The sequence below is a fragment of the Arvicanthis niloticus genome, chromosome 2, assembly GCF_011762505.2.
Source record: "Arvicanthis niloticus isolate mArvNil1 chromosome 2, mArvNil1.pat.X, whole genome shotgun sequence".
Lineage (NCBI taxonomy): Eukaryota > Metazoa > Chordata > Mammalia > Rodentia > Muridae > Arvicanthis > Arvicanthis niloticus.
In genome coordinates this window covers 61,702,822-61,725,720 of record NC_047659.1, presented here as the reverse complement: position 1 = coordinate 61,725,720, position 22,899 = coordinate 61,702,822, and the positions used below count along the sequence as shown (strand labels likewise).

At 40.9% G+C, this 22,899-nt stretch overlaps 2 pseudogenes; one reads left to right on the top strand and one right to left on the bottom strand.

Annotated features, from left to right (window-relative positions):
• The first annotated feature begins 1,217 nt into the window (after positions 1 to 1,217).
• LOC117704212 (olfactory receptor 5W2-like) lies at positions 1,218 to 2,036 on the top strand (annotated as a pseudogene).
• An 8,937-nt stretch (positions 2,037 to 10,973) lies between these two features.
• On the bottom strand, positions 10,974 to 13,292 carry LOC117703161 (oogenesin-1 pseudogene; annotated as a pseudogene).
• Positions 13,293 to 22,899: the final 9,607 nt, after the last annotated feature.

Below are 22,899 nucleotides of genomic sequence, written 5' to 3'. Positions count from 1 at the left end.
AGATTTAAAATTACCTTTTCAGAAAAGATCTATATAGTTTTAAAATTAGTGAACATTTGGATCCTACTTGGGTCAGTATGTCTAAAATCTATTGGAAATACTATTTTATACTCAGTAATGAAGATAGACTGTCTTATAGTATCTATTAAACTGTATTTTAATAATTTTTAAAAGATTATTGAAAACTAGTCTTTATTCATTCAATTTGTTTCTACATAAATGTGAGAATTTGAGAACTGTGTTTTGTTTATTTGCATTTTATTACCTTTTTCTAGAACTTTATTAAGATAAAGATTATAGAAGTATATTAAAATAATACATTATGACTTTCAACTGTCAGTAAGATATGTATAAATAGGCAAATTCTCCTATAAAGATACATGCTTACATTCTAATTTTTATATATTTTCTAAATCACACACTTGGAAAATCATAAAAAGTTACATAATTGCACATAAACAGCAGACCATATATCTTGTTATTCTTCACTTAGCCTCATGTTGTTTCATTGTTTCTAATATGAAATATACGTTTATCTGTGCATATATATGTGTGACATCATGTTAATTACACCATTTTTTTAGCCTTTTTGATTGAATGATTATAAGATTTTTCTTTTGGTTCCAGATGCCACCTCATCCAAATATTATACAAGTATGATTGCCAACTATCATATTTGAAAACAAAAGTATTTGAGAATTATTTGTTGCTTATCGTATACTAATTAACATAAATTTTGCTGAGAAACAGTGGAAAATATTAGCTGTTCTTTTGATTAAGAATAGGGGTTTCACACTTAAAACTTGGAGTTTCTCACAGAATCTCAATGTTTGGAGAATAATTTTATATACATCTGAATATTAAGTACAGTGAATTTGAAACTTTGATATGTTGCCACTTAGTCTCACTAACTTAGGAAGTAAGTATAAATATTATTTTTAAGGTTAGAAGATGATGCAATGATGAATATATTATCCCTGTTAAGGAAAACAAATTCAGAAAAACTAATGTGTAGAAGGTGGTACTTAGAACTGTTTCTAGATTACAGTGTTCATTAATTATGTGAGAGAAATTATTAAAATTAAATGATTCATCTTATTTGAAGATTGAAATATAATTATATGTTTTTGAGGATAAAATAAATTAAAAATAATTCTCTGCATAATAAATGTATTTTGAATACATGCCTTCTAATTTTTAAAGTTTATCCAAGAAACATGGACAAGATAAATTGTTCCTCTGTGAGTGAATTCATCTTTTGGGGAATTACCAATAACCCTGACATGAAAGTGTCCCTCTTTTCCACATTCCTACTTGTTTATCTCATTAATCTTCTGGCCAATCTTGGGATGATCATCTTAATTAGAGTGGACACTCAGCTTCACACACCCATGTACTTTTTCCTCAGCCATCTCTCTTTCTATGACCTCTGCTATTCCACAGCAATTGGACTCAAGATGCTGGTAGATCTTTTTGCTGAGGATAAATTAATTCACACAGTTGACTGTGCACTTCAGTTCTTCACCCTCTGTGTCTTTGTAGATTCTGAGTATCTACTGCTGGCAGTGATGGCCTATGATAGATACCAGGCCATCAGCAACCCCTTGGTCTACACCGAGAACATGTCTAGCAGACTGTGCTCCCTCCTCATGGCTGGGGTTTACCTGGTAGGAACAGCAGATGCTTTGATACATACAACCCTGGCCTTCACTTTGTGTTTCTGTGGGTAAATGAGATCAATCACTTTTTTGTGATGTTCCACCTCTTCTACATCTCACCAGTCTTGAAGATCTGCTCTGCTGATAGAAGGTTCAAAACATTTTCTACCTGTGCCTCCCACCTGACTGCAGTTGCAATTTTTTCAGGGAACTCTGCTCTTTATGTATTTCCATCCAAGTTCTTCCTATTCTCTAGATGAAGACAAAATGACTTTACTGTTCTATATCCTGGTGATTCCAATGTTGAATCCTCTGATTTACATTCTGAGGAACAAGGATGTGAAAGAGGCTCTTGAAAAGTTGAAGACTAAAAGGTGACTTTATGTCAATTTCAGATATTATTGTACATGTTTGCTTTTAATTCATTCTCCATCACAAAACACTGCATCATGTACTAATTAATAACAATATATCAACAAGCCTATAGACTAATTTTAGTAAAATAGTGCTTTTATCTATGCTTAGTTTTCAACAAACATCATATTCTATTCTCTGTTTGTAGAAATTTAACTAACAATTTCTTTTTTTGTTTGTTTGTTTGTTTTGTTTTGTTTTATGAGACAGGGTTCTCTGTATAGTTCTGGCTGTCCTAGAACTCACTCTGTAGACCAGGCTGGCCTCAAACTCAGAAATCCGCCTGCCTCTGCCTCCCAAGTGGTGGGATTAAAGGCGTGTGCCACCACTGCCTGGCTTAACAAACAATTTCAATTGTGCCTATTTTATATATAACCATCCTTTCATTCAGTGTCAAATTTAATATGATGGGGTGTATTATTCACTGATTTGGGGAGATTTAGGTTTTTTAAGCTATCTATGTCACATAATTGGCATTGATATATATGATATGTATATTGTATATATAATTAATGTATACTCTCATAATTTACATATAATTCAGAGAAGTCTATGTGTATAAATATATTGACTCAGTACCAGAGCTGACTCTCTAATCCAGTTTTAGGATACCATCTTTTTAAGAGTTAGATAATTTGTCTCTACAGAAAAAAAGATAGTTGCAAGTTGTGAGAAATAGTATGTGTCAGACTCTGACAACTAGTTGTCTGCTGTGAGTATACATATGTTTCCAAAATCCATTGTTTGATTAAACAAGTACCAGTCTTGGCAATGAATAAATGGGTGCTAGAAGTATCTTCTATAATATCCTCCATTGGCTTCTTGTTTATTTTTTTCCCTCAGTCCTCAGTCGGTGGGTGGGGGAATACCCTCATAGAAGCAAGGTGGAGGGAGGCTGGAATCGAGGATTTCAAAGGGGAAACCAGGAAGAAGAATAATATAATAATTTAAAATGAAAATAAATAAAATAACCAATTAAAAATTTAAAAAAAGAATATACATTTGCGCAAACACAAAATGGTCCTAATTATGAAAATGTCAGTATCATAGGTAGAAAACAACAGGAAATAACAAATTACAAAATAAATCTCCACATAATCTGAAATTCAGGAATGCCCAATTCTACAAAAAGAGTATGGCATATTTTAATGTTCATAAATATACACTTTAAGGCTTGGAGAAATTACAAAAAAAGGTTGTGGATACAAATCTAAATTCTAAATAATTATGTTACTAAGAGATGAGCATCTTGCCCTTGAATGTCTTCAGTATATCTTTTCACAAACTGTTGAGTAAGATTTCTTGTGGCTAAAGCTCTAAAAATTCTTTCTGAAAAACTTTGGTTGTAGACATAAGTTTAAAGTCCATTGAATATTCTCTTATTTTTTCACTCATAACTTCTAAACTTTCCTAGGCTCATTTAGTTTTACCAGTTCCAGTAGCAAGTGATCTTTCATGAAAATATTTCAGAATTGAAGACCTGATGCTGCTGTGTTTCATAATGTGGGACAATATGACATATCAGCAGATGTAATTTAGGTGATGCCATTCAGGTTCAGGTGTTTGAGCTGGTGGACATTTGGACACTGAGACAGATAACTCATGTCTGACTGTGTCACTGTACACCAAGTGATTACAAGGAATTCTAAGGGACACTCTAAGAATGGGGTTGGGAATGGCAAAGAAATTCATCTCAGGAAAGTTCAAGGTAATGGTAGAGAGAAGGTTTTTAATTCTCAGGTATCAGATGCTTGTGAGGCTCAACATCGTTCTGAACATATCAAGACCAGAATGCTCCCTGAGGAAAAGTTACGTTTGTGGTTTTTTTTAAATTTTCTGTCTGTTTCTTCTTACAAGATGACCTTGATGAGGTGACTTTGACTTTGATAAACGTCTTAAGAAAAGACAGGCTAGGTCTACCACGTTCTACAGGTTCACTTCACCACACAAGAGTCCAGAAAGCTTGTTCCTGGCCCCACAGTGGAGCCCACTAGTAGATAAAGTCTCTTCATCCATTTATAAATGACTTCTGATGGCAACAGAAATAAAACAAAAACCTAGGACCTCTTAGAGCCTCCACTAAAAAGGCCTTCCTCTGCCAACTACAGGTGACCTCCCTAGAACCCAGAGATGCATAGCCAGACACTGAGCCCTGGCATCAGCCAATGGCACATCTATCACCAATTGCCAGAAGCTGACGCCTGCCCTGTTTACACATCAATGCAGCAAGGACCTCCTGATTAAAGATGATGCCAGAATGGCTCATTACCAGCCTCTTGTCTTGAATGCCCCCAAGAATAACTTTTCAGCTGCCTACTGCCTGACCTGACTTAGATTGATGATCCTCTGCATGACTGCAAGGACATTTTGGCCCTCATCCATGGGACCAAAATAACCGCTTGGTGGATGCAGAAGTAATGTGGTTCAATGGCAACAGCCTCAATCAGGATGGACAAAGATAAGCTGGGGCAATGGTGGTCTCAAACACCAAGATCGTGTCATAGCCATTCCTGATAAAAATGTCAGCCCAGAAAACTAAACTGACAGCTCTGACCAAGGAGTTAGAGCTGAGAAAAAGACAAGAGACACAGACAGCCAGTATGCCTTTGCTACTGCACATATCTGTGGGGCTATTTACAGGGAGAGGAGTCTTCTAAAGAAAGGACTAAACTCTGTCCAAGAGGGCAACAAGACAGCCCCGTGAGTGGCCATGGAAACTGGACTCCCAAATGTCCTTGATTGTCCTAGACCCAGGAGACCCCACAACTCTCTGACAAGACAGAAGATGTGATCTGGGCCAAAAACCTGCCCATGTCTCAGTGTCCTAAGGGATGACAGGGGACAGCTGACAACAAACTAATTGTACTGAAAGATATCGAAAACTTATGAAAAATATAGAAAGTTTTATGACCCCTAGACCTGAGCAAAAGAATGCAGGCTCACTAGTTCAAGGAAGTGGAACTGAATATAAGATTTTGAGCCTTCACTGCCCTGGGATACATTCCACATTCCATTCTGGGAGAGGTACATTATCCCTGAATCAAAGGACACTTGCTGGATTAACATTCAAGAGATGTAGGGAGGGACTAATCAACATTCCTTAGACCTCAGGGAAGAGAACCCACCTGTGGGTGGGGAAGGCCCAAAGCAGGAAGACACATTCCTGACCACAAAGATACAAGTCATCTGGGTGGTTCCAGAAACTAGCTAACTTTCCACTGTTTTTATGTTATGTTTCCTTGCTTACCCCTTCACCCCCCTCCCATTTGTGGGTTCTCCTATATAAAACTGCCCCTGACCAGGCGGTTTTGTCACTTCCTCTGCCCCTGTATGGGTTACGAATTGACCATTAGTTGACTGATACTGAAATATACCTCTTGCTGTTGCATCAAGAATGGTGTCTTGTGAGTTTTCTGGGTGGCCTCGAATTCCTGAGGCTTTTGAGGGAGGGCCTCCCTTCATGGGGGGGGGGGGTGAGTCTTACAGTACCAGAGAAAATGGGTCTCCACATACCAAAAAAAAAAAAATCCATTGCTGTTCACACACAAGAGTCCAGAGAATGCAGGACTGAGTATGCCAGTCCCACATCAGAATTTGAGATGTCAATTCGAAAACTGCTGAAATAGGTGAAAACTGTAAGGCCTGTCAAATGACTAATGTGGGTGTCAGTAAGAAGAACCCCAGTACTAAATACTGGAGCACCAAGCCAGGAGTCTATCAGGAAATGGACTTCACAGAGGCCAAACCAAAGAAAATTCAGGTACAAATATTTGCTAATATTTATAGATACCTTTTCAGGATGGATGGAGACTTTCCTGACTAACCATGAGATTGTGCAGACAAAGAAATTCTTCCAAGGTATGCTTTTTCTAAGTTTATAAGGTCAGACAATAGCCCTGTATTTATGTCCCCAGAAAGTTAGAGATTAGCTAATGTTCTGGGGATTGACTAGAAATTTCATCGTGTTTATAGACCCTAGAGTTCAGGATAGGTAGAAATGACAAGTAGAACCCTAAAAGAGACCTTAGAGGCTGACAGTGACTGAATGACTCTTCTTCCCTTCATCCTTTATAGAGTACAGAGTTCTCCATACCAGATGGGACTCATCTTTTTTAAAGTTATGTTTGGTTCACCTACTGACAGAAGTTATTACACAAGCTTGAGTGTGTCCAAGCTTACACAAACATGTTTGTCTTAAACTTCCGTGCTTTTCATAAAACAGGTCCACCTCTGGAGCTCCACCAACTTTAGCCTGAAAATTGTGTCCTAGTCAAGAGACACCACCAGGGGTCACTATAGCTTCGCTCAAAGGGTCCCTCCCTGCTCCAGAGTTGCAGCATGGATCCACCACACATCTGTTTGCAGTTGAAGACAACCCTGGCCCCAGGAGAAGAATTCGACCTCAAGATTTTATCCTGTTTCCCACTAAAGGGCCCCTACCCATGCCCCAGGGCCACCATAAAGATATAACCCTGTTACTGTTTTCATGGAGTTTCAGTAAGTCCCATGATTGGGCCTCCTAGTCACAAGGGAAAGGGTGGGATGAGAGGCCAAATCTTTGAAGTTCAGACTCCATTTTAGAGAATCTGACCTAAGTTTGAACTCAGGTAAACAAACAGGTTAATCCCTAGCATTAGTTTCCAAGTTGCTGCCAACAAAACCAGAGTCTAGCTCCAGTTTCTAGGCTAATCTCAAACAAGACCAGTGTCTCCAGGTTATTACCCCATCAAGCCTGCACACCCAGTTTACAAGCCCACCCCATGGCTAACAACCACCAACGCAGAAGGGAGCAGAAGTTTACAATATGACTCCCAGCATCAGTCTATTATGTTAAAGGCTACAGTAGCTTTCCAATTACATGCTTGCACAGTTACCCACCACTTGCTGCTTACTATAAAGCCTTGCCCCACAGATATTCGGGGCTCCCACCACCAAAATCGTCCTGCTTGGCAGCACTACACTGTGGAATCCTGAGATAAGTCAAATAAAGACACTGCTGTGAATTGCATTAGAACGGCTCTTGCTTGTTTTCTTTTTTGGGGGGAGGGTCACTAACATCTGCCTGGCACTACAATTCCACCCACATGGAGCTGGATGAATTACTATTTATTGGATTAGCTTATGGGGAATCAACAGACAGTCTCACAGTACACTGAAGATGTCCCTGTTGTGAAGAGACAGTGTCCGCCATACAGCTACCATCCCACATGCACATTCTCTACATCTCCAGAAAGTGGGTACAGCTGAGGCAGAATTAGACACAGCTGGGAGGGGCACAGGCAGCAGCTCAGGTGAAGCTCTAATGCTACTCCCGATTCTATCCTTGAATTTGCAAGTTACACACTTGATAAAATCCACACCTAATTCCCAAGGCAAAGCAGTGAGAGGCTGTGAAGTGGTGGGGGTAAGATAATTAAAAAATAGAATGGGATCCCCAAGACATAAGGAGGTCATCACAACCAGGATTCTACAGCTCCAGCCAACCACAAGATGGATGGTCCGTTCTCTGTCTCTCTCTCTCTCTCTCTCTCTCTCTCTCTCTCTCTCTCTCTCTTGTTTGTTTGTTTTGTTTTGTTTTGTTTTGTTTTGTTTTGTTTGAGACAGGGTTTCTCTGTGTAGCCCTGGCTGTCCTGGAACTCACTCTGTAGACCAGGCTGGTCTCAAACTCAGAAATCCACCTACCTCTGCCTCCCAAGTGCTGGGATTAAAGGCTAAAGGCATGTGCCAGCATGGTCCAGCTAGGATGGTCCATTCTCATGCTTTTTTTTTTTTTTTTTTTTTTTTTTTTTTTTTTTTTTTTTTTTTGCATTTGGGTGCTAAACACAGTAAAGATAATTTAAAAGGGTGTTGGCTGTTATCTGGAAAGAGAACAGCTTAGAAGAGCTTCCCCTTGAGAATTGAATTTAAAATTAGAAGCACACTAAAAACATCATGTCCTGAGCATTCAAATGAAAAGCCATTTAACGTTTACTTTAAAATCATCTCCGTTTCCACCCCAACCTCTCAGTAGGATCTCAGGGTGGAGCTCACAAAGATCTGCCTGCTTAAGCCTCCCAAATTCTGAGAATAAAGACAAGAACTACCACACCCACCACTTCTAATCTGACAAAGTTTGCAACACAAAAAGTTAGAATGTGTTTTTATTCCACTTTTATTGATCTCACGAGACTTCCAGGGTCACAAAAGATTTAATGTAGAATTTGATCTTGGAAATGTTTGTCAAAAGGGCAGGGGTGGGGGTTGGAGAGATGGTTCCTTTAACTAAACTCCATTCAAGTACCTCATTCCCAAGGCTTCCTTCCACTACACCCTTTCTACAGTCCATCTGCAACATTCTTTTCTCTTGAGGTAGGCTGCTCTCCATGCGCAGTCCTCTCTATCCTTCCTGTATTAATTCATATATGAGGTCAGATAATGTCGAGCATCAGCCTTCCTTCAAAATATCCATTTTTTTTTTTTTTATCGAGGATGTAAACCTGGGGTTCCAAAGCTATCCATTATGACTATAAAACTGATTCTTTTTAGTCCATCCAGTAAACTAGCATCTAAATTTAAGTAAAAAGCAGAATCAGTTAAAATATTCAGCGACTAAGAACATGTAATAAAAGCTGATTGATTGGGCAGTGACCAGGGCGGGTACAATTGTGGAACCTACTGAGTTTGTTTGTAAACATGCTCTTTGTCCTTTTTAAGAGCCATCTATATTTAGTGGAAAATTAATGTTTGTAGGTTCTTTTATCAGTGAGATTATTCTTATGAGCTACCTCTTTAGCAGTTATATTATTTAATAAGCCAGATTATGTAATAACCTGCTATTACAGATATTATATTTTTATAGAATTTAAGTTTCCAGAAAGTGACTTAAAGAGCAGAGCCTACTTATTCCTCAATAGTGATAAACAGATAAGAGTGTAACCAATGGTATAGTTCAAACTTGTGAATTTTGCTTTTAATTCATTGAAAAATAATTAAGGATTCACTTAAATGTTAGACTACCAGAAATGTTGGGCTATCATCCTCCATCAAAAAATGGCAGCCAAGCTAGTTCACGATGTAGCAGGGGAGCCCTGTCTCACCTGTCATTCATTCCTCAGGTGTTTCTCTGCAGTGGCCAATCGGTTGCAGAATGGGCTGGCAGGTAGCTCTCAGAGCATGGGAGCAAGTTTAGTCAGATCCTAAGAGATTACTTAATGCCCTGTAAGTCAAAAGACATGTTGAGGGAAAATCCCCTCTTTCTCTCACTGTTATACACATACACACACTAATTAACAAGGACTCTTATTATCCTTCTTTTCATTGCTTTAAGTGCTATGTGTATAAAGTTGCAAACTGTTCAGAATATTTTCTTCCTTTGGAATTTTTTTTTTTTGAGACAGAGTTTTTCTGTGTAGCCCTGACTGTTCCAGAACTTGCTCTGTTGACAAGGCTGGCCTTGAACTCAGAGATCCACCTGCTTCTGTCTCCTAAGTACTATGGATTAAAGGCATGTGCCATTTCCTGGATTGCACTTAGATCTTAACATATATTTTAATAATTTTACAAAATTCTTGGTCTAAAAGGACTGAGAAAAGCCCATATTTAGTTCTATCACTTTAAGGTCGTGACCCCTTTTCAGTGAAAGGCTCCCTAAACCCCTAATTTCTATTTAAAAAAAAAAAAACAAACTTTTCTTACCTTCTCCTAGGTTAATGTCTCCATATTTATGTGCCTGTTGGGGAGTGAGTACCTGCAAGTAGAATGTTCTGCAAATTTACTTCAACCTGGATCAGCCTTCAGGAAGTCTAATGCCAGTCAGTTCATTGTCAGCATATTTAAAATACTGTACAACTTGGGAAAAGGTTTCTGGGTAACAATAAGCCTAATTCTAGTATTGCAATCATGCTTAAGGTGTAGCCCTGGCTGTCCTGGAACTTAGACCAGGCTGACCTCAAACACAGAAATCCACTTGCCTCTGCCTCCCAAGTGCTAGGACTAAAGGTGTGTGCCACCACAGTCAGCAGAGGATGGCTTGTTTAGCTAAAAGGTGTGGTCTCTGAAAGCAGTCAGCAAACCATAAAGTGCAATGTGGCTTCTTTAAGGATAGGTAAAGGTCTAGGGAGGAAAGAGGCTGGAATAACCATTCTGGGGAATTTGGGTGAGGTCTGCCTCTATTGCAAAATGTAGGTAAGGTCTCCACAGATAACAAGGTGGGTGAGGCCTGTCTCCATAGATAACAAGGTGGGTAAGGTCTGTCTCCATAGATAGCAAAAAGGTCACCAGGTCCTTAAAAAAAAAAAAAACCACTTAGCTTTCTGAATGAAAGGCAGGTTTGTTTTTATCTCCTGCATTGAGGAAACACCCCTGCATGATTAACTCCTGGTCCTCTTAGTGCTTCTCGGAATACAATGACCTCTGTGCCCTCCTCCAGTTCTCTGTACTCCAGGTTTCCAGGGTCCAACTGTACCTTTCTTTATAGCTGCCATTCTAGGAAAACTCTAACTGGAACTTCAGAGAAAATTTACAAGCCTATAACTGTCTCTCTGATACTAAATAATCATTTTAAAATGCATAATTCTCTTTCTGACTTTCCCAGTCTCCTGTGCCCTCATTCCATTATTTTCCATGTCAATCTCAGTCCCTGGGACCTGAACCCCCTGCGCACCAATTTCTTTCCTATGTGAAGCCACGTCTCCTTGATGACAGACCTATCTATAGGATGCCATCACCTGTACAACTTTAAGATTGACCTGATTTGGGTGATGGAGGAAAACAGGTATTGAAAGGCTGGGAACAAGTGGGCTGTGTGATCTAATGGAGATACACTAGCATCTCTAAATAAAGCTCAGCATTTTTATTATATATGCAAACAAGAACATACAATACAGTATTTCATTCTTGGTATCGGAAGCAACCTTATTCTACTTACTGACAAAGGCAATCTGTGGCCCCCAGATTATAATTATAATAACAGGAATGTGAACACTCGGGGCAGATACTTGTAGCAAAGGAGACTTTCTTGGGCCTCCTTTGGTCCCTAAGTATGCCCAGCAGCTCTGGACAAAATTGCTTAAATCTGTCTTTAAGTATCTTGTTACCCTCATAGCATTCCAGAGGGGCAGGGTACAGCTCCTGGCTCAGCTGGCTCAGCTCTGCTGTATGAAGAAGAAGCTCCTTCAGGACAGGCAGAGAGATACTATTCATATAGAAGTTGACTTTGAGGAGCTGGGAGCATTTGCTTAGGGCAGGCAAGAGGGCTTTGAAATGAAAGTCTGTCATTCCACACAGCTCCAGTTCCAGAATTTGTAGGGTACTTGTGACTTTCTCAAGGATGAGCCCCGGAAGTTCATAGCCTACATCAGATAGAAAGACATCCTTCAAGTTCAGATGCTTGAGCTTACGAATATTCAGACAATGGGGCAGGTACTCGAAGTCTGACTGTAACAGTCGATGGCAGTTAATAATTGACAAGGTCTCCAAAGGGGTTGTCAGGCAGCTAGGGAAAGAAAAAGAGACTATTTTTGGAAAATAGTATTCAAGTGGATTGGTGGACTTGAAAGCATGGCAGGTCCCAAATTTAATCTGTCTATATGATGGGTGCAGCTTCATCCTATAGGTGTCACTAAGACTCTTGATCTGTTCCCTCCCACAACTGTGCCCACTTACCCATCTTCAAATTCAGTGTCACACATTTCTCATTATCTACTCAACCTCTTTCTGGACTCAAACCTACCTTTCACAAGTGAGTAATTAGAAGCATGCTGGTACATGGTCACACATATCTGAGCACAGAACTCAATCTGTTCAGATATGCTATATAAGTCTCTAAGACTGCTAGGTTTGCAGTGGTCAGATCATCAAGATCTTACTAACTTAATAATAAAGAAATACTAACTTAATGTGGTGTCTATGGTCTGGAGACTGCTTTTCATCCTCCCTTACCTGAGCCACTGGTCAAGGGAGTCTTCTAGAAGGTAGATATCATTCAAATAGAGATTCTGGAGACAGGCAAAGTTGGGGAGCATAGAAAGTAACGTGCCATGCCACTCATCTTCTTGGTCTTCACAAGCAGTAACACTGAAGGGCTCCTTAATTCCCTCTAGCATGAGGGTGCGAAGATTACTCATCTGCTCCAGGTAAGGAACAAGGTCTACCAGGAATTCAAGCAACCACTCACTCAGCCGTAGCTCCAGGATACAGTTCAAATCCACCAATTTAAAGACCTTTCTGACAGCAGAGACTGGTAAAGCACAACTGTGCAGCTTCCTACAGCACAGATGAATGGAAGATTTTCTCTGCTTGACCCATTCCAACAAATATATGGTCCATTCATCGAAACCAGCCTCTGTGAGTTCAAAATCGGTTACCACCTTAAAATATACCTTCCTCCCAGGGTCAGGACATGTCTGTGATGAGCAGTCATCCTCTTGAGGTTCAACCTGTATGCCCCTGAAGTTATGGTACACATTCCTTCTCAAATCAAGCATTCTGAGTTTACACCTACTGTGGATGAAAAGGGTAGAATGCTCAGAAGACACACCTTAGAGTCCGCATCTCACACTTCAGCTATCCCTTCCAAATGTATTTTTCCCTATGCCTAGTATCAACCCTTGGGTCTCATGTTCAGGTAAAAAGGAATCTTTGCAAGAAAACCAGCTGCAGCCCTGTCTGTCTTGCCTTCATTCCATTTCACTTAGTCCCAGCCTCATTCCACTTATGCCAGTGTGACAAACAGGGACAGGTTTATTCCTCAGAAGCTATGTCCTTTGCATTTCCCATCATTTGCCCTGATGGCTGAGGCCGAGCTCAAGATTCTACAACCCTCTAGGCTGGTGCTATCAGAAGCCTCTGATCCACCTTTGGACAAATAAATATTCCCTGTCCCCAGATGTTTCTTCTCTGCACACACAAATCCATCATCCAACCTAGCTGGGTCTTGCTTACCTGGAATGAAACTTCTGTGTTAACAGGACATTCAACCCATCAAGCAGTGCTTTCAAAGTCTCCAGTTGAGGAACTTCTTCTATCAGGGTTCTTACATGAAGAGATGGAAAGGGCCAGGCAGACACCATTGCAGTCAGGACCTTTGTACGCCTGTCAGTGAAAGCCCCCTTGAACATTTCTGGAAATAGATGAATAGGCAGTTCCTCCAGAGCAGAAATGGCTAAAGCCTCCTCCTTCAGTAGACTGCTTCTTGCAGTCTGAAAGAGTGTGGGTAGGGTGTCACTCATTGTGGCTGGTTTTCAGGAAAGATGATCCTGGGAAACATAAACATAAAAGTGGAGACACCGTTCAGAAAACTTTGAAAGTCTATCTTCCACACAAAGACTTCTGTGGGCAATATCACTGATGTGATGGTAGAGGTTGCAGATTATACATTTGGATCACAGGATGTTAGTTTTAGAGCCATACTTCTCTCTGGTGTGTGAAGCCTCTCCAAAGCATGCTCTTTCCCAAATACCCCATCCAATTCCAATCACTGCTCAGATGAATACACCCTACTCAGAAGGGATCAAGGAAGCAAACATCTAATGACAGATAAATAGACTGTTCAATACTCCAGGCCCTGAGGAGACAACTAGAGATGCAAACACCCAGGTCCCAACCTTCCTAGTGACTGCATTCTCTCAGCTGATCCTGCCTGAAATGTGGGGAATCTGTGAAATAGGCAGGATTAGTCATTGACTTCAATTATTAGTTATCACATGTACAGGCATTTCAGTGATAAAGGTAAGTGGACAAGCTTGACCTCTTCAAGCTACAAAGCAGAACAGGATGGTAAAGAAACACTTAACGGAGTCTGCAAACCTTTATTAGCCATTCCATTCCCAAGATCTGTATATAAAACATCATCAAAGACAGGACTATGAAATGGAGTTGATAATTTACAAGTTAAAGTCAGGAAACTTACTAGCTCGATGTTATGGTAGGTTACTTCTAGAGTTCTAGAACACCCTAATTGAGCTCTCCAAAAACTAGTAGAAGACCAAAAAACAAAGAAATTTAAAATTAAGTGTAAAATGATGGTTCATACTTTTAATTTGAACACTAAGACAAGGGAAGCCAACAGCATCATGCATGTTTAAAGACACCCTGGTCGCCACAAAGACTATGTATACACTACCAGTGACAAAGAGCTTATTTTTGTTATTGGCATAGTATTTCAGCCCTTTCTATCTTGAATCTTGCTTTGTAGATCACTCTGCCTCTTGCCCAACCATACAAAGCTTTAATCGGCCTAAATATCACAAGTTGGGTGGTGGTGGCACAAGCCTTTAATTATTTTGATGGCACACTCAGGAGGCAAGTCTATGATTTCTAGACAAGCCTGGTCTACAGAGCCATTTCCAGGACAGCCAGGGCTACACAGAGAAAACCTGTCTCAAACCCCTCACCTAGCAACCCCAGAAAAGATCAGCATAGTCAAGACATTTGAGTACTCATATCCAGAACTCCCCTCAGAACTTTCCGAGAGTTCAATGTTACTCTGATATTCAGAGTGGGACTGTCTAAAAAATAAACACAGAAACTACAGACTCAAAAAAACTGACTTGCAGGCTGGAGAGATGGCTTAGTGGTTAAGAGCACTGGCTGTCCTGAGTTCAATTCCCAGTAACCACATGGTGGCTCACAACCATCTGTAATAGGATCTGAAGCCCTCCCCTGGTATGTCTGGGGGGGGGGGGGGTGACAATGTACTCACATAACATAAAGTAAATAAATCTAAAAAAAAAAAAAAAAAAAAAAAAAAAAAAAAAAAAAAAAAAAAAAAGCCAAGCAGTGGTGTCGCATGCCTTTAATCCCAGCACTTAGGAAGCAGAGGCAGGCGGATTTCTGAGTTCGAAGACAGCCTGGTCTCCAGAGTGAGTTCCAGGACAGCCAAGGCTACACAGAGAAACCCTGTCTCGAAAAACCAAAAAAGAAAAAAACCAAAAAGAAAAAAAAAACAAAAAACAAAAACAAAATGACTTGCTATATAAGCAACACACACTGGTCTTAGCTGGCCCTCAGGTTGGCGAGGCAGCAGAAACTCTGTGAATTCAGTCTTTATCTCAAAAAATATAATCAGTTAACTTAAAATATAACTTAAAATGACACATTGAAGTAAACTTAAAGCTAGATTCTACTGAGATAGAATGCCCCAAATGAGTTAAGGAATTTACCGGATCTGAACAGGTTAAAAATCTCTAGATCCCAGCAGCGGTAAGCCGTGAGTCCAAGTGGCTCTAGGCTCCAAAACCATGAGGGTTTCTCTGGCTGCTCTATTTACACCTTTCCACTGTACCGCCCCCTTTGTGGCCACACCCTCCCAAACAAAGTCTACAGTCTGATTTAATAGTTGAATCACAACACACTTTATCATTTGGGGATTTAGGTGGTATCAGGGTGGATTGGATAATATCTCAACCCAGGAAAAGAAGTTAAACTAAAACAGTAAATAGTTACCAACCCCATTCATTGACACAACTAGTGAACACTGACTTGTTAGTTATGGATATAGGGACTTTGTTTTGCTTTGTTTTTTAAATGTTTTGAAGTGGGGTTTCATGGTGTACCTAAGGTTAGCTTCAACTCAGTTTGTTGCCTATACAAGGCGCCAACTCTCTATAGCCCTCCTGCCTCAGACATACCTATGATATCATGTGAGCTGCCACATCTGAGTGAGTTTTATTCTTATGTGAACAGCATAGTTTTATTCTTATGTGAACAGCAAAGTGAGTCAGCTTAGGGTTACAGGACTGTTCCTCATGATTGACCTGAAATATAAAGCAGAGAATGTCAGGGTTAAATGACCTTTGGCATGGTCTGATTTATGAATCTCTTCTGGAGTTTTAGACATGTACTGGTTGCTATGGCATGCAAAGGACAAGGATGATGTGAGGGCATTCATCTTGTAACATTGATGCTGAGGGTACACCTCAGTTGATATTGTATCTCTAGCATACACACACATCATTAAAGGAGGCAGGAGGATAGTCAAAACTTGAGTCTAGCCTGAGCTACATAATGAAATCAGGTCCCAACCAACAATACTGAGACCTGAGGTCTAATGTCAGAGAATAGCTTGGCAGTGATACTTGAAGGATCAGGAAGTTTACACTCTGACTATTCATCTTCTGTTGTTAGAGCCTCCATTCCACTAACTTTAGGAAGGAGAGCCCTTGCAATCATCTCCCTGGTTCACCATGTCCCACCCAATTCCAAACATGGCTCCAAAACAAATGTTAAAGTTTTTAAATAAAAAATTAAAACAGACGTTGGGGGAATAGTTGCACCATGGACAATAGAAGAGGGCATAAATCTGAGTAGGAACCCAGACCTTAGCACAGCTGACTTCATGGTGGATGTATCATTCAGGCCATAAAACTCAGCATGTGGAAAGTACCACAAGCCAGTACAAAAACAAAACCTAAGCCATTATAGTCCATACTCCTAGGAAAGTCTCTAAATGTACTAATGTTGCCTTTGATTTCTGTTATTCAGCTTCTGGCTAACTGTTCTTGTTAAAGGAAGTATGTCAACCTAGAACATGGTATTTGTTCTTAAAATAACTTGAACATCAAGTATAGGCTGAGTAATAAAGACCCAGCTTACTATTGGCTTAACCCCATGTCTGAATAGTTTTCTCTGGAGAATACACAACAGAGAACTCTGTGTGCCCTGTTGTACCCTCTAGTTGTCTCAAATACAAACCCTCATCAGGCTCAGTAGGTAGATTCTCTCACAAGAACCAACACAGACACAATTTACCTTTGGCCTGACGGGTACTAAATCCTGCTTCTTTGCATTTCACTGCCCTTTGGAAAGGTTATTTAGGAGAAGGCTTGATGGAACAAGGGCATCACTCCTCCATTGCTGGTGGGAGTATAAACTTATACAACTGCTTTAGAAATCATTTTGGCATATTCTCAGGGAATATGCCAAGCTAGAAGAAGTCGCAGCTGAAGATACAGGTATACCACTGCTGGACACATACCCAGAAGGTGCTCCAACATCCCATAAAGACACTTACTAGCTCAACTATGTTCATAGCAGCTTTATTCATAATAGGTAGAAACTGGAAACAACTTAGATGTCCTTCATTTGAAGAATAGGTAAAGAAAATGTGGTACATCTATATAATAGAATACTATTCAGCTACTAAAAATAAAGACAAATGGATGGAACTTGAGATCACCATCCTGAGTGACATGCCAATCCAGTCCCAAAAGGACATATATGGTATGTACTCATTTATAAGTGGATACTAGCCATAAAATACAGATACCATATTAAACTCTCCACAAACCCAAAAAGGCTAAACAAGAAGGAATGCCTAAAGGAAGCTTGCATCTCACTAAGAAGGGAGAATAAAGTAGTCATAAGAGACAGATGGAGGGAGGGAAGATGGTGAGAGAAATGTGGGTTCAGTATCAGGTATGGGGAAGGACAGGAAAGAAGGCAAGATGGTCATAAAAATGAATGGAAATGTGCACCTGACTGAGGAGAGGCGGTGGGGGGAGGGGGTTCTCCAGGATGACACAGAGACCTGCAATAAAGAAGGTGAACAAGAATCAATGAGGGTGACCTTAGCTGTGACTCACTAAACTGGGGATATGGAACCAGAAGAGGCCACCTACTAGCCACCTAGCCAGACAAGAACCCCAGTGAAATGATGGCGAGATCAACCCACTCACAAAATTTATCTTGACTACAAGAAATGCAGGAACAGGGAATAGAGCAGAGAGTGGGGGAATAGCCAACTAATAACTGGCCCAACTTGAGACCCATCCCAATGCCAAGCACTAATCCTTAACACTATTAATGGTATTCTATTATGATTGAAGACAGGAGTAAGTTGTTCTCTGAGAGGTTCCACCCAGTAGCTGACTCAGAGAAATACAAACACCCACAGCCAAACAGTGGATGGAGCTTGGGGACTCTTATGGAAGAATAGGAGGAATAATTTTATGCAGAGAAGGGGATAGTAACTCCACAGGAATACCAATAGAGACAACTAACCTAGACTGCAAGGGCTCTTAGAGTATAAACGACCAAGCAAAGAACATACATAGGCTGGACCTAGGCCTACTGCACACATGTAGCAGATGTGCTATTTGGTCTTCATGTGAGTCCCAAATACCTGGAGCAGGGGCTATTACAAAAGCTATTGCCTGCAGATGAGACATGTTCCTCTAGCCTGGTCTGGCTTCAATGGGAAAAGAAGTACCTAGCCTTGCAGACTTGAAGTGCCAGGGTGGGGGGATATCCAGTGAGGCCCACCAGCTCAGAGAAGAAGGGGGCACGGAAGAAAAATTGTGGAAGTAGGTGAATGGGACATGAATACTGAGTGGAATATAAAGTGAATAATTTTAAAACTAAATGTATGCCTGGCAGTGGTGGCACACACCTTTAATCCCAGCACTTGGGAGGCAGAGGCAGGCAGATTTCTGAGTTCAAGGCTAGCCTGGTCTACAGAGTGAGTTCCAGGACTACACAGAAAAAAACCCTGTCTCAAATAAAAATTAAAAAATGTGAAATAAAGAAAGAAAGAATGTGTCATGGCTATTTCTGGTTGACTATATCTGGAACGAGCTGCAATTTCGAATTGGAAGGCTCATTTGTGATCCAGATCTTGATGCTGGGAGATATACGTTTCTGACCTGGATTTTGGCATGGAGATTTTTTTTTTTTTTTTTTTTTTTTTTTTTTTTTTTTTTTTTTTTTTTTTTTTTTTTTTTGGTTTTTCGAGACAGGGTTTCTCTGTGTAGTAGTCCTGGCTGTTCTGGAACTCACTCTGTAGACCAGGCTGGCCTCGAGCTCAGAAATCTGCCTGCCTCTGCCTCCCAAGTGGTGGGATTAAAGGCGTGCGCCACCACCGCCTGGCGGCATGGAGATCTTGAGGCATAGTGGCTATGAATCCCAGGAGACTAAGGCAAGGAGATCTCTGAGTTCAAGGTCATCTGTGACAAAGCAAGATCCAGACTCAGGCACAGTGGTACACACCTTTAATCAGGGCCACACATTCTGAGGGTGCCATTCCCTGGGCGGAGCATGTACAAACCATCACATTCCACTCCCTGGCTTCTGCAGGCTTGTTAATACTTGTGAGTCTATGAGGGCTGTACCTAGAAAACAGAATGATGCAAAATATATTTACTCCAACTTCAAAAGTCCCCCTAGTCTATAGCAGTCTCAACAATGTTAAAAATCCAAAGTTCAAAGACTCTTCTGAGATTCATTCAATCAGTTAACTGTAATCCCCAAAGCAAAACAGGAAACAAACTGGACAACCTCCAAACTCTGCCTCTCCTTTTCTGATGTCAAAGCTGTCTTCAGATCTCCAACCCCTTTTTCATCTTTATGGACTGCAACAAACTTCTTTCTTCTGGGATGGTTCCACTCTGTTAGCAGCTTTCCTCAGCAGATACCACAGCGTTCTAGCATCTTGAACATCTTGGGTTCTCTAAGGCAAATTCAAGGTTGCAGGTTCTGGTTTCAATGTCTAGTACCAGGGGACTCAGGTATTTCTGTGATAGGCCTGACCATGTATTTGTTTGGAACAATATGGATCTGGGGACTTTGGATTTGGAAAACAGTGGAATGCTTTAAATGGAGCTTAATGAACTATCCTAGAACCTGTGACTCAAATGGTCTTTAAGAGACTCATGAAGAAGGAAGACCAAGTATGGATGCCTCGGTCCTACTTACAAGGAGTAACAAAATACTCAAGGAAGCAAATATGGAGACAAAGTGTGGGACAGAAACTGAAGGAGGGGCCATCTGGAGACCATTCCACCTGGTTATCCATCCCATGTGCAGTCACCAAAGGTAGATGCTGATGTGGTTGCCAGGAAGTACATTCTGAAAGAAGACTGATGTAACTGTCTCCTTAAAGGTCTGCCAGAGTCTGACATACTCAGAGGCAGCTGCTCACAGCTATCCATTGATCTGATCAAGGGGTTCCCAATGGAGGAGTTAGAGAGAAGACTGAAGGAGCTGAAAGGGGTTGTGACCCCATGAGGAGAGCAACATTACCAACCAAAACAGAGCTCCCCAAGGTCTAAACCACCAGCCTGGGAGCACATAGGGAGAGACCCATGACTCCATCTGTACATGTAGGGGAGGATGGCCTTGTAGGGCATAGGTGGGAGAGAATATCCTTGGTCCCATGAAGGCTGAACACCAAGTATGTGGGGGGGGTGGGATATTCGAGGGTGGGGAGGTAGGAGTAGGGGGGTAGGTGGGGGCACATCCTCATAGAAGCAGGAAAAGGGGGGATGGGATAGGGGGTTTCTGGTGGTGGGGGATGGGGTAAGGGGATAAAATCTGAAATGTAAATATAATATCAAAAAAAATTGCAGACTGGGTATTGCAGCTGTCAGCTATCTACAGTGATGGAAGCTGCAGTCAACTGCTGGTTTGAATGTCCTGCCATCTGGTCCAAATGTAGTAATTTATGAACCCTCAAAAGAACACAGCCTATCTTCAGCCAGTATTCAGGGATGACAGTAGCCCAAGGTGGCCAGCAGAACATTCCTTTGGTCTCTCCAGATTAAAACTATTAACAATTTGAGTGTGATACAGAAAAAAAATAAAAACAAATGTTGACATTTGGAGGTGAGATGAGCATGGGGGCATGGCTATTTAGGCTTGTAAGGTGAAGGCAATGGGACCTGGTGTTCAGTGTCAGCTGGAGCAGAATAAGAAGGTCCAGGCACGTGTTCATCACATGAAATCCTGTCTTGATGAGAATGAGATCAAAGAGCAGGATAGCAAATTTTGGAGCAAGACTACTAGGGAATCTTGGTCTTTAAGAGCTCATCTGAGAGAGGGCTTCTAGGTGTGCAGGACTGCTTGGGGAGCATGCAGCAATGACTGAAGGAGTCTTTCTGTCTCTTCCCAGAAGCATGGAAAGAGGGTCCGATCTGTATTACAGAATAAAAAATGCTGAGCAGTAAAAGACAACTTTGTGGCTATCACTCTGAGAAAGTACCCATTTGTATTTTTGTTTTCTTGTTTTTGTTTGTTTGTTTGTTTGTTTGTTTGTTTTTTGAAAGACAGGGACTGTGCTTACAGCCTTGGCTATTGAGGAATTCCTTATCTATTCAAGAACAGCCTTGAATACCAGGAGATCTACCTACTGTACCTGCTGCATGCTGAGATTAAAGGTGTGTTCTGCCACACCTGGAAGAAAAATTATTCCTAACAAGCTAGAAACCCTGGATAATGTCCTTAGCACTGTAAAACGGTGATCTAAAGGAAGGATAGAAAGAAAGATCCCACCCTGGCAGTGGTGGCACACACCTTTAATCCCAGCACTTGGGAGGCAGAAGCAGGCAGATTTCTGAGTTTGAGGCCAGCCTGGTCTACAGAGTTCCAGGACAGCCAGCGATACAGAGAAACACTGTCTCGAAAAACAAACAAACAAACAAACAGAAAAGAGAGAGAGAGAGAGAGAGAAGAAGAAGAAGAAGAAGAAGAAGAAGAAGAAGAAGAAGAAGAAGAAGAAGAAGAAGAAGAAGAAGAAGAAGAAGAAGGAAAGAAAGATCCCATGGAGGAAGTGAAGCTGGTATCTGGGATATTGAATAAGAAAAGTCTGCATGCTGCCGGCTCCTCTATATTCTGAGACAACTGTAGGTATGGAAAGCACAGGAGTTGATAGGGAAAAGTGCAAGAGAATGTCAAGGCTTAGCTGGGTTCCAGACATTGTCCTGTTTCAGACTTTTGAGCAGTCACTACACGCTCCCGGCAAACATCTCACTAAACTATTACCTTCATAGAATTCCAGATTTACACAATGTGATCTCAAAAGGCAAAAGAAAACAACAAGCTAAATGATAATTGGGTGCTGGAGAGTTTCCAGTTGTTAAGAGCACTGACTATTCTTCCAAGTGATCCCCAGCCACCGTATTCATATGGTTGCTCAAAACGACAGAAGTTTGCAACTCTAGCCCCAGGGACTAGAGATGAAAAGACTCAACTTTGTAAAGCAAAATAAAAATTAAGTTTTTAAAGGTAAAGCAATATCACCAGTAAAAGCTTCTTTCCTATTTTGTTAAAATCTGTTTTAGTTTTATCTTATACACTAGCGTTTATTTGGATGTAAGGGTGGGCTGATGAGTGCAGTTGGGAGCAGAGGCCAGAGAAAAGAGGATGTCAGATCCCCTTGAGATAGAGTTATTGGTTGTTGTGAGGTATCCACTTAGGTGTTGGGGACTGAACTTGATTTCTCTGTAAGAGCAACTACTACCCTTAACTCCTCTCCAGACCCATGGTTTTCTTACTAAAATTGTGATACAATCAAATAGAAAATACTTGAATGGTGTAGTAATAACAGGTTCGTTTGGTTTTCCTAGGCTAAAAAAAAAAAAGTAGGGCTGGATGTGATAGCTCACACCTGTAATACCAGGAGTTTGGAAGCTAAAGACAGGATGGATAATCACAAGTTCCAGGCCAGTTTCAGCTTCATAAGGATTCCAAAGACAGCTTGAATACATGACATCTTATGACATGAAACAAATGAAACAGAAATTTAGAACTGTCTGTAGCTCCTTTGCTGGAATTCTTGGCTATCATTTAGGAAGCCCTGGGTCTGATTAGCCACAAAAAACAAGGTATACACTGGGTGTGGTGGCCCCCAGCTGAAATTCCAGGATTCAGGACCCAAAGGCATGAGAATCAGAAGTTCAAGATCCTCCTTGGTGGCACAGTAAGTTTGAGATCAGTTTGGGAACCATCAATCACAAACTCATATCAGGGGAACTAGGGGTCCCTAGAGAGAGAGAGCTCAGTGATTAAGAGTACTACTGGTAGCTCTTGTAGAATACCCAGATCCAATACCAGCACTCAGATAACTCCATTCAGTTCC